At 35.8% G+C, this 14,161-nt stretch overlaps 1 protein-coding gene and 2 pseudogenes across 3 annotated transcripts in view; 2 read left to right on the plus strand and 1 right to left on the minus strand.

Annotated features, from left to right (window-relative positions):
- Nucleotides 1–14,161, plus strand: part of EXOC6B (exocyst complex component 6B) — a 584,188-nt gene that overhangs the window by 5,169 nt on the left and 564,858 nt on the right. The gene's annotated exons all lie outside the window — the stretch shown is intronic.
- LOC117033493 (uncharacterized) lies at nt 10,722–10,821 on the plus strand (annotated as a pseudogene).
- Nucleotides 12,049–13,200, minus strand: LOC117032732 (60S ribosomal protein L9-like; annotated as a pseudogene).

Raw genomic sequence — 14,161 nt, forward strand, 5'->3', positions numbered from 1 at the left:
CATTATTTTAAGGACTGATTCTTATCTTACCTTATGGAATTGCGTTGTGACATATTACCCAGTCTTAAGATTAACAAAGTATCTTAATGATAGAATGTTATCTGTTTAATTACACTGTTAGTTACAATGTTTTAAATACACTGTTAAAATATTGTATCAACATAAAATTTTGGAAGCTATGTTAAAAATTACTTACAGGGGCCCGCCCCGGTGGCTTAGGCGGTTGGAGCTCCGTGCTCCTAACGTCGAAGGCTGCGGGTTCATTTCCCACATGGGCCGGTGGGCTCTCAACCACAAGGTTGCCAGTTCGACTCCTAGACTCCCATAAGGTATGGTGGGCTCCGCCCCCTGCAACTAAGATTGAACACAGCACCTTTAGTTGAGCTACCGCTAAGCTCCCAGGTGGCTCAGTTGGTTGGAGCGTGTCCTTTCAACTACAAGGTTGCCGGTTGGACTCCCACAAGGGATGGTGGGCTGCGACCCCTGCAACTAACAAAGGCAACTGGAGCTGAACTGCACCCTCCACAACTACGATTGAAAGGACAACAGCTTGACTTGGAAAAAATCCTGGAAGTACACACTGTTCCCCAATAAAGTCCTTTTCCTTCCCCAATAAAATCTTAAAAACAAAAATTACTTACAATCCTATAACACAACTGCTGTTGTTTTGATGCATTTCCTTATAGACCTTTACCTCATATATTTTGTTGTTACAAAGCTGTACTCTCGGTGTACAGAACAATTTCTATCTTGTTTTTTTAAAGTTGAAGTTGTTTATAAAGCTGGCTCTTACAGAAAACAGATTGGGGGAATATTTTCAAAAGGTGCTTTGCTCAATATCATTTGGTAATTAAATGTCGGCACCTGGCTTCCCCACTTACTACTCTCTGCCTTTGGCCACAAGGCTTAGTTTTCCATCCTCCACCCTTCCCCATTACCTAAATTGTACAGAAATCAGTTAATCAGAATCCTTGGTTTATGATACTTTCTCATTATTGGTCCATGCATGGACCTCTTTAATCAGTTAATTAATTATTTTTATAAGCAACTTACCACCTGAGTAGGAAAAATTTTCTCATCTATAAAATGGGAATGATACCACCTATGGTGTAGGTATAGTATTTGAAAAACATAGGAGGTAAAGCATTCTTTCAGGTAGTGGTTACTCAGTTAATGAGAGTCCTCTTTTGCCTTTTATCCTTGAGTTTGATATGTGGATTTAGATATTTCTGGTTTTGGAGTTATGTTGGTTTAGTGGTTCTTGGCTTTTTTTTTTTTTTTTTTTTTTTGCCTACTTTTACATGTCTGCACTCACATAATATCAATAATCACACCTTGGGAGTGCTTATTTTGGGATAGAGTGGAGAACGGAGGAGGAGATAAGAAACAAATTTATGAAGACCCTCAGGTGATTCTGAAATCCTCCCTCCTTGATAATCATTGAGGGGAAAGAAATGATCTCATTGCTGATTGCTCATTTTTCAGTTTGTAGTTCCCTTTTAAAAATAACATTTGTATATTTTAATTATAAATGCAATATAATGACTTTTAAAAAGATGGAAGAAAAAATAGATTGAAGAAACAGACAGCAAAAACTTAATTCTACCACCCTGTCACAACTCATAGATTTGTATATTTCTTTTTAACTTTTTCTGTATGTATTTTATTACATTAGGTATTAGAAGAGTATTATCATGTTGTGTTTTGCTTTTTCAGTTAACGTGTTATATACAGTTTTATACTTTGTTACATATTGTATAACTATATCATTTTAGTGGCTTCACTCACTCACTCATGAATGAATTCATTCATTCAACAAATACCTACTGAGCAACTTCTACGTGCTAGATAGTTTTCCAGGCTCTGGGATACAGCAGGGAACAAAATAGACAAATTCTGCCCTTATGCAACTTGTATTCTAATGGCTTACTCACAGAACAAACAAACAGATACATAAAATAATGCTATTTAGTCATTGGGGTATTGTTTTTGATAAGGTTGTTAGAAAAAGTTGTGGCAAAAGTTTGAAGAGAGTGAAGAAGCAAGCCAAATGGCTGGCTTTCTGAGGGAACCCTCTTTTAGACAGAGGGCACAGTAAATGTCCAGTCCCTCAGTAGAAACATAATGGTGGGAGGCGATGGTGCCGGAGTAGTTAGGGTCCAGATCATGTGGGCTAGAAAGAGACTGATTTTATTCCAAGTGATACGGGAAGGTACAGGACAGTTTTGAGCAGGAAGGTGACGTGCTCTAAGTTATGTTAGACAAGGAACATTATGCTACTGTGTGGAGACAGAATAAGAGATGAAACAGGGAAATCAGCCAAGAGATATTTGCAGTAATAAAAGGCAAGAAGATGGTTGTGGCAATAAGGTGCTGGGGAGAAGATAATGAGAAGTAGTTGGATTTAGGTATTTTGAAAGAAAAGCCAAAATGATGGATTATTTATGAGGATTAAAGAAAGAAGGGAATCAAGGATGATTCCAAGGCTCTTGGCCTAAGTATTAACTGGGTGAATGGTGGTGCCACTTATTGGTACAGGAAATAAAGGGGACGAAACTTTGTTTTTCTTCATAGCACTTACTACTGCCTGACATATGTAATTTTTGATTGTCTTCATCACTAGAATGTGTATTCCAGGAGGGGAGGGATTTTCTGTCTTTTGTTTGCTGCTGTATTCGGGGGACCTATTATAAAAAAGTGCCTGGCATACACAGTTGGTGTTCAATAAATATTTGTTGAATGAACAGAAGAATAAAATAGTTGTATTATGAACTGTTACTTATCTGGGGGTTAATTAACTGCTTTGCAGATTAACTATCTTAAAAAATATGACTAGGCTTTTGAGAAAAAATAAAACTACTGAAAATCTTGAAAACTTCAACATATCAGAAGTGTTTATTTTTTGGAATTACATAATAATTTTGTAGTTCCTCTTTCTCTTCATCAACCCAAATCTATGGCCCCTAAAGCCTATCATTCTTCAGTATTTTGTTCAGTGTTTTCACAAGTTTGCAAATTTAAGTATGATAACTCTAGTGATTAAAATGCTATAATGTGGAAGGTGAGGGGATTAGAAAACAATCAGTAACCATAAGATGGCCACGGGGTTTGAAAATTAATCTGGGGAACGTAATTTAGCGGTTACCAGAGGGTAAAAGGGTTGGGGGGTGGGAGATGAGGGTAAGGGGGATCAAATATGTGGTGATGGAAGGAGAACTGACTCTGGGTGGTGAACACATAATGTAATTTATAGATGATGTGATATAGAATCGCACACCTGAAATCTATGTAATTTTACTAACAATTGTCACCCCAATAAATTTAAAAAATAAATTAATTAATTAAAAAAAATAAAAAAAAATGCTATAATGTAAGTGCATGTTGTGTAAGTAAAGCTTAGAATGTGATAAAAAGTTAAAATTGGAAAAAGGAGGTGGGTAGTGTTGAATGTATCATTACTATATGAACTAGGAAAATGGGTTTTTTTGTGTGTTTGATAAAGAGGAGTTAGGTTTTACTTTAATAACCTTATTGAGTTGTCAAGCAAATTGGAAAATAAGAAAAACTGTGAAAAAGCTCTCTTGTAGATGATAAGACAATGCTGATTAGGTTCAATCAGCAGTGGGCTCTGTGTCTGATTTTATAGAGCTAAATAAACAAAAGTTTTCTTTGAAGCTATTGGAAGGTTATTCTGATGTGTTATCTGATTAATTAGATTTAAACCACAGAAAAATTAGTAGTCTCAGAGAGAAATTAAATGGGAGTGTAGCATTTGGCAATTATTCTTGTGTTGAATTTCAAGAGTTTGATATCATCAGGTCAAATATACAGAGGGTGCAAAAAAAATGTATACACATTTTAAGAAAGGAAAAAACTGTATTAAAACTGTATCAAAATATATCGATAACAAAAGAGGAATACAAGTCATGTGTATAAATTTTTTTGGCACCCCAGTATAATATATTTCTTGCGAAACTGATCTAAAATGTTATGTACTACAATTTTGAAAGTAAAAAATTAATAGGTAAATTGTCTTGATTTGTCTGGGTTTGAAATATTCTATTTAAAAAAATGGAAAGAAAAGGATGTGAACCATAGGTCTAATATTTTTTTCTTCCATTCCCTCTACTTCCCCATTTTATTAGTTGGTTGTTTATTCTTCCATTGCAGTTTTTATGCAAATATAAACATACATGATTTTATTTTCTCCTCATTTTTACAAAATTAGCAGTGTACTGTAATATAGTTCTGCAGCTTAGTTTTTTATTCATCAGTGTATTTTGGAGATCTGCCCATATTAGCATGCAGAGATTGTACTTATTCTTTTTTTTTTTTCCCAACAGCTGCAGAGTATTCCATTATGTGAATATACCATGGTTTATTCACCCATTCCCCTATTTCTGTACACTTGGGTTATTTCTAGTCTTTTGCTGGACAGAATAATGCAGCAATGAATAACAGTGAATATTTGTCATTTCTTATTGTACATTTCATACTGTATCTGCAGGACAGATTCCCAGAAATGGGATTGCTGAGTAAATGATGAATGTATCTGTAATTTGGTAGGTATTACTACTCTCTGTAGAGGTTGTGCCATTTTGCTCTCCCTTGAGCAGTCCATGAAATTGCTCATTTCCCTATAGCTTTTTTTCTGTAGTCTAATACAGAATATGTATTAGACTTTTGAGTTTTTGCCAATATGATAAATGATAAATGGGATTTCAATGTTGCTTTCATTTGTGCTTTTATTATGAGTACAGCTGAACATCTCTTTCTATGTGTAAAGGTTTTTTGTATATCTTTGTGTGTGTGTGTGTGTGTGTGTGTGTGTGTGTGTGTACTGTTTGCATGTTCTTTGCTGATTTTTCTATAAGATTGGTATTTTTCTTTTTGATTTGGGAGGGAGCACCAGTACAGAACCTTTGATAGTTAGGCTTTGCTTAAATACATCATGGGTATATACAAACTGAAATGAGTTGTGATTACTAAAACAGAGAAACTGTTATTTTTAAGGAATGAAAATTTCAAACCTGCCTTTTAATTATTTTAGTCATAAAGAGACATGAATAAACAGAGACATTTAAAAAGAATTTAAAAAGTCTTCTACCAGGAGGCTGTGATAATTTGAAATCAGAAGTTTTTTTGGGTGGGAAATGCAGTGATATTGTTAGATAAGTCTGTTTCATATACAAATAAAATTCTTAGCAAATTAGAGAATGTCGACATTTAAATAATTTTTTACTTTAAAATGTTATGTCATGTATTCTTATGTTTACGTCATTTCCAGCATTAACACAATTAGAATAAGCATTAGTTGCAAACAATTGATAAAGACAATAATTTAGTATGGTTTTGGAAGCAATTTAGAGTTTTAGATGACATTTATAATATAGTTTTAGTTTAGCATATGATATTCAGAGGATGCCAAAAAAAGTATATACATTTTAAGAAAGGAAAAAAACTGTATTAAAATTGTTATATAATGAATGATGCTAGCATTCATTTGATTAACATCTTTTGAGCAAATGTCATACTACACATTGCTACGTAATTCAATTCAACTTCGAAAAGTAAGACATAGATAACATGTCTTAAAATGTGTATACATTTTTTTGTCATCGCCGGTACATGATTATTAATTAGGTCATTGATGAAAATAAAGATATTTTGGTTCTTTATACCATTGAAGTAGATAGTTTGTAGTATTTGCTAATAATGTAATAATTGGTTTAATCATGTACCAAAATCAAGCTTCCAGCTGAAAGCAACTTGAAGAAATAAAATTAGTGTGTGACTTACCTATGAAATATGTGAATCTGGTTTGAGAAGCTGAGCAATGATGACATTTTAAATTTGCTTGGGGAGAAAAAGCAAACATAATGAAGGGGAGGAGTTAGTAACAATTGAGTAACACACAGACCTGAGCTTGAACACTTGAGAGCTAAGGTGACTAATAGGTCATTTCTTAGAGATGTTTGCTATTGCTGTTGGAAAGAAGAGTAAAGCCATTTCTGCAATGTGTAATATAATATTAGTAGTGGATTAGTACTACAATAATAGTAGTATCTGCTGGAGTATTTAGAAAACAAGGAAGACAGTTGCTCAAAGACCAACTGATGTTGCATGGACTGTGATCTAATAGTGGAATTAAGGAGAATTCAGCTGAGAAATAGACAATAATGGAATATTATTTTAATATTTTGGCTATTTAAAAAAAGCAATTTGCGATGTATATCTGTAAATTATATGTATATTATAATTTACATTTCTAGATGTCTGCAGAATGGTAAATGTTTTCCTTTAAGTTGCCTGTAACTTAACATTCATATTTTACAACACATTTTGACTATTTTTTTGAGAAGAGATTAATTTTTGTCTTAACTCAGTCTTTGGGTTATTCTCAATCTTCTTTCCCTCTTATTCTGGTTAATTGACAATTGACTGTCTTTCTCACTGTTATTCTCTAATTTTCCCCTTGCCTTGTTCTAGATAGGAATTAGAGAGTTTCCAAAAATATACATGATTTAAAAAAATATACATAATAGATACAGCACAGGTGGTGAGGAAATTGGGGCAAAGGGAAAACATGAAATATGAAATCAAGAGTGACGGCAGTTAATAGAGTCGTATTTGTAAAGAGCATATATTTTAGAACATTTAATATGTTCCAGAAGAATACCTTTTTGATACACGTAACCTCTTAGTGGGGAAGCCCTAACTTACTGAATTCTAAAAGGAAAAGACATAGAGGAAACCTAAGTGCATGAAAAAATTCGTATTTGAAGGCCTATACAGTTTTTAAAGGTAGGACATCAGTTTAGTTCTATGCTTTCTAGCAACTAGTACAAAAAAAGAGATGTTCAGTTGAGTTATGGTGTTGTAAAATGAAAAAGTAGTTACTTTGGAGAAGCGCAGCTATTCTTGGTTCTGAGAAAGACCAGAGAACTGTTTCGCCCATATGTCCTCACAAAGAAGGCCCTGCATAGTGTAACTTTAATATCCACATAGTAAATGCAGCAATATGTGACAGGCTGTTTCCTGTATTGTCCTTTAGTGAAAGCATATGGCATAACCAAGGCACAATTTAGTAAAAGCAGTTCTGCAGGGAGCCAAAGGAATGCAGTTCTCTACCGGTCTTGGCTTAATCAAGGCATGGATTTGATAATATCTCCAGTGGAAGTTGGAAGTGCGTTACCTCTCCCTCCCTTTTTTGGATCATTGATCAGTTTCAAAATTGTATGAACTCTATAGACACCTTCCATATGCATTGTACTACAATGCATATGTGTCCTGTCACCATGATTTCTAACCTGAAAACGTGTACATTGCATGTATGTTAGTTATTTCTTCATAAGTACTACTTTTAGTAGTCAAGTTTTTTTATGCTCTATATTTATTTGAAGAAATAATATACATATGCTTGATACGTAAACAATATCAGGGAACTGGTTACTGTGGTTATTTCTGGGGTGAAAAACTCAGTGATGGAGTGGACCCCCCCATTTGAACTTTTCCTATGTGTATGTATGATGTATACTACATAAATCCATAATTTTAAGAAAGTAGAGTCAGATTTCCTATCTATTGTCTTGAACAGATTTTCACATCTTATATTTAGTGTGAAAGGCAAGCTGTAGAAGAAGTAAGATACAGTCATGTGCTGCTTAGTATGGGGGTCCGTTCTGAGAAATGCGCCGTTAGGCATCACCATCGAGTGCGCTTACACACACCTGGATGGTACGGCCCACTACACACCCATGGCTCTGCGGTATAGCACATTGCCCCTAGGCTGCAAAGCTGTCCAGAGTGTGGCTGTAATGAATACTTCGGGCAGTTGTCACACACTAGTAAGTATTTGCGTAATATCACATTAGGATAGCTACCACGGCACAAGTGACAGGGATTTTTCAGCTCCATTATAATCTTATGGGACCACTGTGGTATATGATGTCTTTCCTCGATTTATACATCCTTATGCTGTGCATGGCTGTATGCAATCCTATTTTTTTCTTTTTATGTTTTTTTTTTATTTTTTAATTTTTTTATTTAAATTTATTGGGGTGACAATTGTTATTAAAATTACATAGATTTCAGGTGTGCAATTCTATATCACATCATCTATAAATTACATTGTGTGTTCACCACCCATGCAATCCTATTTTTAAAAGAAGTTACTAAGACTGAAAAGTAAATCTGACCTAGGATATTGTTTTGTAGGGGATTGGATTAAGCCAAAGGAGAAAGGTGGAGGACATGGAAAAGGGAGGAAGGTTTAACACTAAGGTCCCAACTGCTAGGGAGGCCCCACTCCTATCCCTGCCCGCCAAGCCCTGCACCCGCCCTAATCCTTGCCCGTTTGACCTAAGCCTCGCCCCGAGCCCAGTATATTTGGCATAGACCCCACTCCCAATCCCACTCTCCAGGTACCTAAGATCTAACTTTAGAGCCTAACCTTCAGGGAAGGAAACTAGAATTTCTCCTCCGAAGTTCGTCATAGAAGGAGTCATGCTTTGGGCCACTGCCTGAAGCTTCTCTGACTCCATGAACCTGAGCCCCGGCCAGTTGCGCTCTTGAGGTCCCCTAGACCAGTAGTGGAAGTGCTAGCAGTCAAGGTTTTTGATAAGTAATGAGTATGAGTGAGTTCAAGGTTTTATTTTTCTGCCTTTTCTCCCCCTGAATGTATCACCTGCTCGTGTAATTAGTTAAGTACAGAGCTATATATGCTTTAAAAGTAAACCGTCTGTGAGTAGGGTTACCATCTTTTTATGAAAGTCGAAGAACCTGAATAAACCAGAAGAAGTGCAGTGAGGGAGAGTACCCAAAGATTGCACCAAGATTCTTACCTAGAAGTAATTTTGGGTGTGTTCTAGCAATTAAACAAATGCCATTAAAGCCACAATAACTTCATTAGGAACAATCATAAATTTGATATTAAAAAAAAACCCAACCCACCTTGGCTATTTAAAATATTGCCGACAGGGGCAGTTGGTTAGCTCAGTTGGTTAGAGCGCGATGCTCCTAACACCAGGGTTGCGGGTTCGATCCCCTCATGGGCCACTGTGAGCTGCGCCCTCCACAACTGGATTGAAACAACTACTTGACTAGGAACTGATGGGTCCTGGAAAAACACACTTAAAATAAATAAGTTTAAAAAAAGTATTGCCAACAAATTAACCATAGATTTTTTTTTTTTCCTTAAGCTATATAATTTAGAATAAAGTGGCTGGAAAATCTATGTTTTATTAAGGGATTATTTACTTGGAATATCTGGAAGCTACCCTGTTGTAAATTTATGATGAAAAATTGAGATATATAACGCTCAAGAGCACAGTGATTAATCAAAGAAGTTTAAGTATGTAATACATGTTTGCATAACTGTAAAGTAGAAGTTTAAAACACACTTTACCCAGTGAGACATCTAAGTGAGCAAGAACTATCACAGTCTAACCAACTAGATTCCCTTAATGTGATTTGTGGTGATACAGACTCGTATGGATTGGAACTGTTTGCTATTCGGTCTTGATGTTATCACATTAACATGTACATTGCATTGTAGTGAATTTACCTTCAGTTACTACTGTGGTTTGATAATCAGATTGATCATTAGATAAAAGCAAAAGCAAAACAATGACAAAAACAACCTTTTTTTTTTTCCCTTTTAGAGCAATTCTATCATTGTTTTGAGTTTAGATACGGTGTTTTGAATGCTAGATAAATGTTCTATTGTATGTTAGATAAATGTTGAAGGCCATTTGCCAAAAATGATGAAAATATAAGCTCTTTTGCTGTATTTGTTTAGATTAAAATGCTGTGAGGTAACACAGGCTTTCGGTTTTAATCCTTTTTTTATATACCTGGAACGTGACAAGCTCTGTGACGGAAGCATATGGTTTGACCCTACGATATTGTATACTGGAGCACTGACAGCTTGTTGCATGTCTAAGCCAAGTGTCTTTGCTCCTTCATTCTCAATAGCTCTTATTTTTGACATTTTCTTCTTGATGTTTTTCTCTTTTGCAAATTGTGCTTTTGATTCTTTCCTCATAGTTGTGCTTGCTTTTTGTATCTCCCTTCTGCTTCCTGTAACTTAGAACTTGAAAACACCCATTATCCAGTGAAACATCTAAGCAAGCAAGAATCATCACAGTGTAGCTAACTTCCATTTGCTGGGGAAGCTCTGGTGCCAATAAACAATACAATCCTAAAGGTATTGCTATGAAATGTGATCTTATCAAGCAATATCAATGAATAAAAACAGCAGACATTGAGCTGGACCGATGATATGTTATGAAACATTTTTGGTATAGAGTTTTATTTTGGGAAATACACGTTTGTGTAGTACATTAAAAAAAAAAGGAAAGAAATAGGGAGCCAGCCAAGCCGTTTGTTTTTAATGAGGTTTGCTTGACGTTTGTACAGAAGAGGTGTACAATCAAGATCATGGCATTGAACTAGCAAACGTAAGAGGAAAGTGAAATTAGATATTGGATATACTATAATGGCATTGTCATTATAGATTATAATTGCTTTTCCATGAAAAAGTATTACATTTAATCTTACTTAAAGAGGAAACTGAAATGAAACATGGAATTACTGAATTTCAGGTAAATGGTTTTTCATCACAAATGATGCTCAATTTTTAAAGATCGCTTAAACTTAAAAAGGTAAAAAGTCATTTTCTATATTTGTAATTAAAAAGAAAAACAACCTCACATTTTTGCTTGCTTTGGCAGCACATATACTAAAATTGGAACGATACAGAGATTAGCATGGCCCCTACGCAAGGATGACGCGCAAATTTGTGAAGCGTTTCATATTTTTCTGAGGTTTTATACTCCATATTCTGGGGCATTTTGTAATTTGGCTGCTTACCAATATTATTAAAATCTTAAAAACAAAACAAACCCCTCGCATTCAATTTTAGGCAGTATTGATTTCCCACCGTGGAAGAAAAGGAAAATTAGTGCTTTTTCTGTTCTCAAAACAGTGTTGAATTTTCTCTGTCTTTTTCTCCCCTTCTCTTGTTTTATGCTGCCAATTCCCACCCCATTCTTTTTTCTTTCCAAATTAGTTTACTGAAGAAAATTTAAAACATACAGAAATCAAGAAAATAATATAATAAATCTTTGTGTATCCTTCCCACAGCCTTAACAGTTAAACACCCAGTAAGTCTTGTTTCATCTAATTCTCTCACTACCTACCCCATCCCCCCATGCCGACCTTCACTGATTTTGAAGTAAATGCTAAACATCATATCATTTCATTCTTAAGCACTGGAGCATCACCTGTATTACTTTTGGGAAATTCAGCATTGATTTACAAATATTTGCTTTATTACATAGGCTCGCAGGAACTTATTTATTGAGTAAATCAAGGACTCCCTGTGTTGGTCTGTAGTTATTCTTTTTGGTAATAGACAGCCAGGTCAGTTTTCTAAGGCCACACCTAAAACCATATAATCAGTATATAAGATACAGCTTTTCTTTTTATTCTCTGTGGGCATAGTGGTGAGGAGGGACAGAGGAGAAGAAAGGCGTACATTCAGCTCACCTCAAAGAGTTATCGGAGCCTAAACAACAAAAATCCTTGTTTGTTTCACTGACATTTCAGAAGACTTTACCTACAGTTTCCATGTCTTGTGCCACATTTAAGGAATAGATCCTAAGTATCAGGAAGGGATATTTTTGTTTGAGCTCATAAATTTGTACTCAGTCCTAAGCTGAGTAAGCATCAATAATCATACAGTCATACAATCGATATTCTTATTATTTCTGATGATCAATATTAGAATAGCTGTGCCTCAAGTTTGCCAGCTCCTTGTATAATGTTGACTGGAGAAACCTAAGATTGCATTTATTGAGGATGTTGGCCTATAATTGCAATGGATTACTTAATAAAGTACAACATTTTTTATTGAGGACGAGCAAAATGTTTTCCTGTTGTTTCTTTTTTTCAATACATGACTTTTATTGCATCTTTAAAATATCACAAATAAGACTGAGGAATCATTTGACATCTTGGCGATTCTGTAGCTGGACAGCTTAGATCTTATTCATCAGCCTGCTGAACTGTTCCTTTTTCAGAAACATGATGCCATCCAAAAATTTTCTGATGTCCTTGTTTTTAAGTGTTGTGGCTTGTTGAATCAAAGCAGCTGAATTTGATACAAGTTCAATATCATTTCCTTCAAGAATTAAGTCATCTTTCTGGGCTTGAGCTACTGAACAAGCAACACCTGACCTCATCTGAATCTTGCAGATGTATTTTTCACCCAAGAACTTTCGGATTTCAATAAGAGAACCATTCTCCGGAATAATGACATTGATGGGGAAGTGAGAATACAATCTCTGACAATTAAGTTTGCAAACTTGTTGTAACAATGTTGCTAACCTTTTTGGATATCAGAGGGATTATTAATTATGAATTTTTACCAACTGGACAAACAGTTAACCAAGTTTGGAACTGTTGAAAAGGCTGTGTGAAAAAGTTAGACAAAAATGACCTGAACTTTTTGCCAACAATTCGTGGCTCTTGCATCACGACAGTGCACCAGCTCACACGGCACTGTCAGTGAGGGAGTTTTTAGCCAGTAAACAAATAACTGTATTGGAACACTCTCCCTACTCACCTGATCTGGCCCCCCAATGACTTCTTTTCTTTACCCAACGATAAAGGAAATATTGAAAGGAAAACATTTTGATGACATTCAGGACATCAAAGGTAATACAATGACAGCTCTGATGGCTGTTCCAGAAAGAGTTCCAAAATTGCTTTGAAGGGTGGACTAGGTAGGCACTGGCAGGGGTGCATAGCTTCCCAAGGGGAGTACTTAGAAGGTGACCGTAGTGATATTCAGCAATGAGGTATGTGTCACTTTTTCTAGGATGAGTCTGTGAACTTAATTGTCCTTCCCCATACACAGACCGTATCTTGTAACGGAAGCCCAAGGTAACACCCTTGATCCTGTTCTGTGTGTGACTACAGATAGTGCGGATAAGAACCAGTTCCTTTCTATTTCCCCACCATTTGTTGACCCGGAGCGTCTTCTTTAGCTTGAAGGAGACTGAGGTCTACATGGATGTGATTGCAGCCCCTCCGCAGGGCACCTCTGGGGCCCTTCCCACTCATGGTGGGTCTCTTCAGAGTGATGTCCACGTTTTCTGGGACGTCCACTGTCTGATTGCTGAGAATGGTTTTCATCCTCGCAGTAGATGCAGCAAAGAGCGCAAAATGTTTTCCTTTAAAATGACAACTCAGGCTTTACTCTCTGGTCAGAAAAGACCATTCATGTGGAGTAGGTAAATTGGCAGAGTGATTCTTGACTAATTCTGGAGGAAGCAAATCTTTCTAAGGGCTTTATTTAGTTTGGAATTTTAAATCAGTTGTACAGTATGGGGGTCTGTGACCAGTACTTTGAAAGTGGCCTCTTTTCAATATGCAGAGTTCTGGCAGTTTATAAAGCTGGGAAAACAGCCTCCCAAAGGTATGCTGGATTTAAACTGTCATTGTCTCAATGTTCAGATTTGGACAGCATGTCCCAGAATTTGTCCCTGTTAACCTGACTTACTAAAAAAGTCAGAAGTTTATAATAAATTAATTCTAAAAAAAAAAAAAAATTTAGGTGTGCTTTTTGCTGTTTTATTCCCTACCTCACACACAAACTTGGTCAGGAGTTTTATTTTTTGCTACTTTGCAGTCTTTGACAAACGAAGAGGACAAGTCTCATGTCGCTTAGAATCACTTTTAAATTACAACGGTTTGATGGTTAGCGAATCAGAGAAATTTCTCAGCATACTTGAGGAAGAGATGTAATGGTTTCATTTCATTAAAGCAAGTTACTTGAAATTCCCTTGATCCTCCTTGTTTTATTCAGTTTGCTCGTCTGCTAAGGCCAATTATGCATGGGAATGGCCTCTGCAATAGCTTTTGTGAGAGTTAAATGGAGGAAAAATGATCATCTGTTTGGTTCAGAAGTGAAGAAAGGCTGCAAAATCCAGGTTGCTGGATACCTGAGCAGATTTATTTCTGTTGCTACCATTTTGCACTGTTAGGTTCTGTTCTATTAAATAAAAATTTTAAAGACTATTTCATGCAAGTCCGTGTGTGTCACTAAAGTAATTTGCTAGTAATCAGACCACTCGTTTGTCCGTGGCTGTAGGAT

This window comes from Rhinolophus ferrumequinum, chromosome 13 (assembly GCF_004115265.2).
Source record: "Rhinolophus ferrumequinum isolate MPI-CBG mRhiFer1 chromosome 13, mRhiFer1_v1.p, whole genome shotgun sequence".
In the NCBI taxonomy this organism is placed as follows: domain Eukaryota; kingdom Metazoa; phylum Chordata; class Mammalia; order Chiroptera; family Rhinolophidae; genus Rhinolophus; species Rhinolophus ferrumequinum.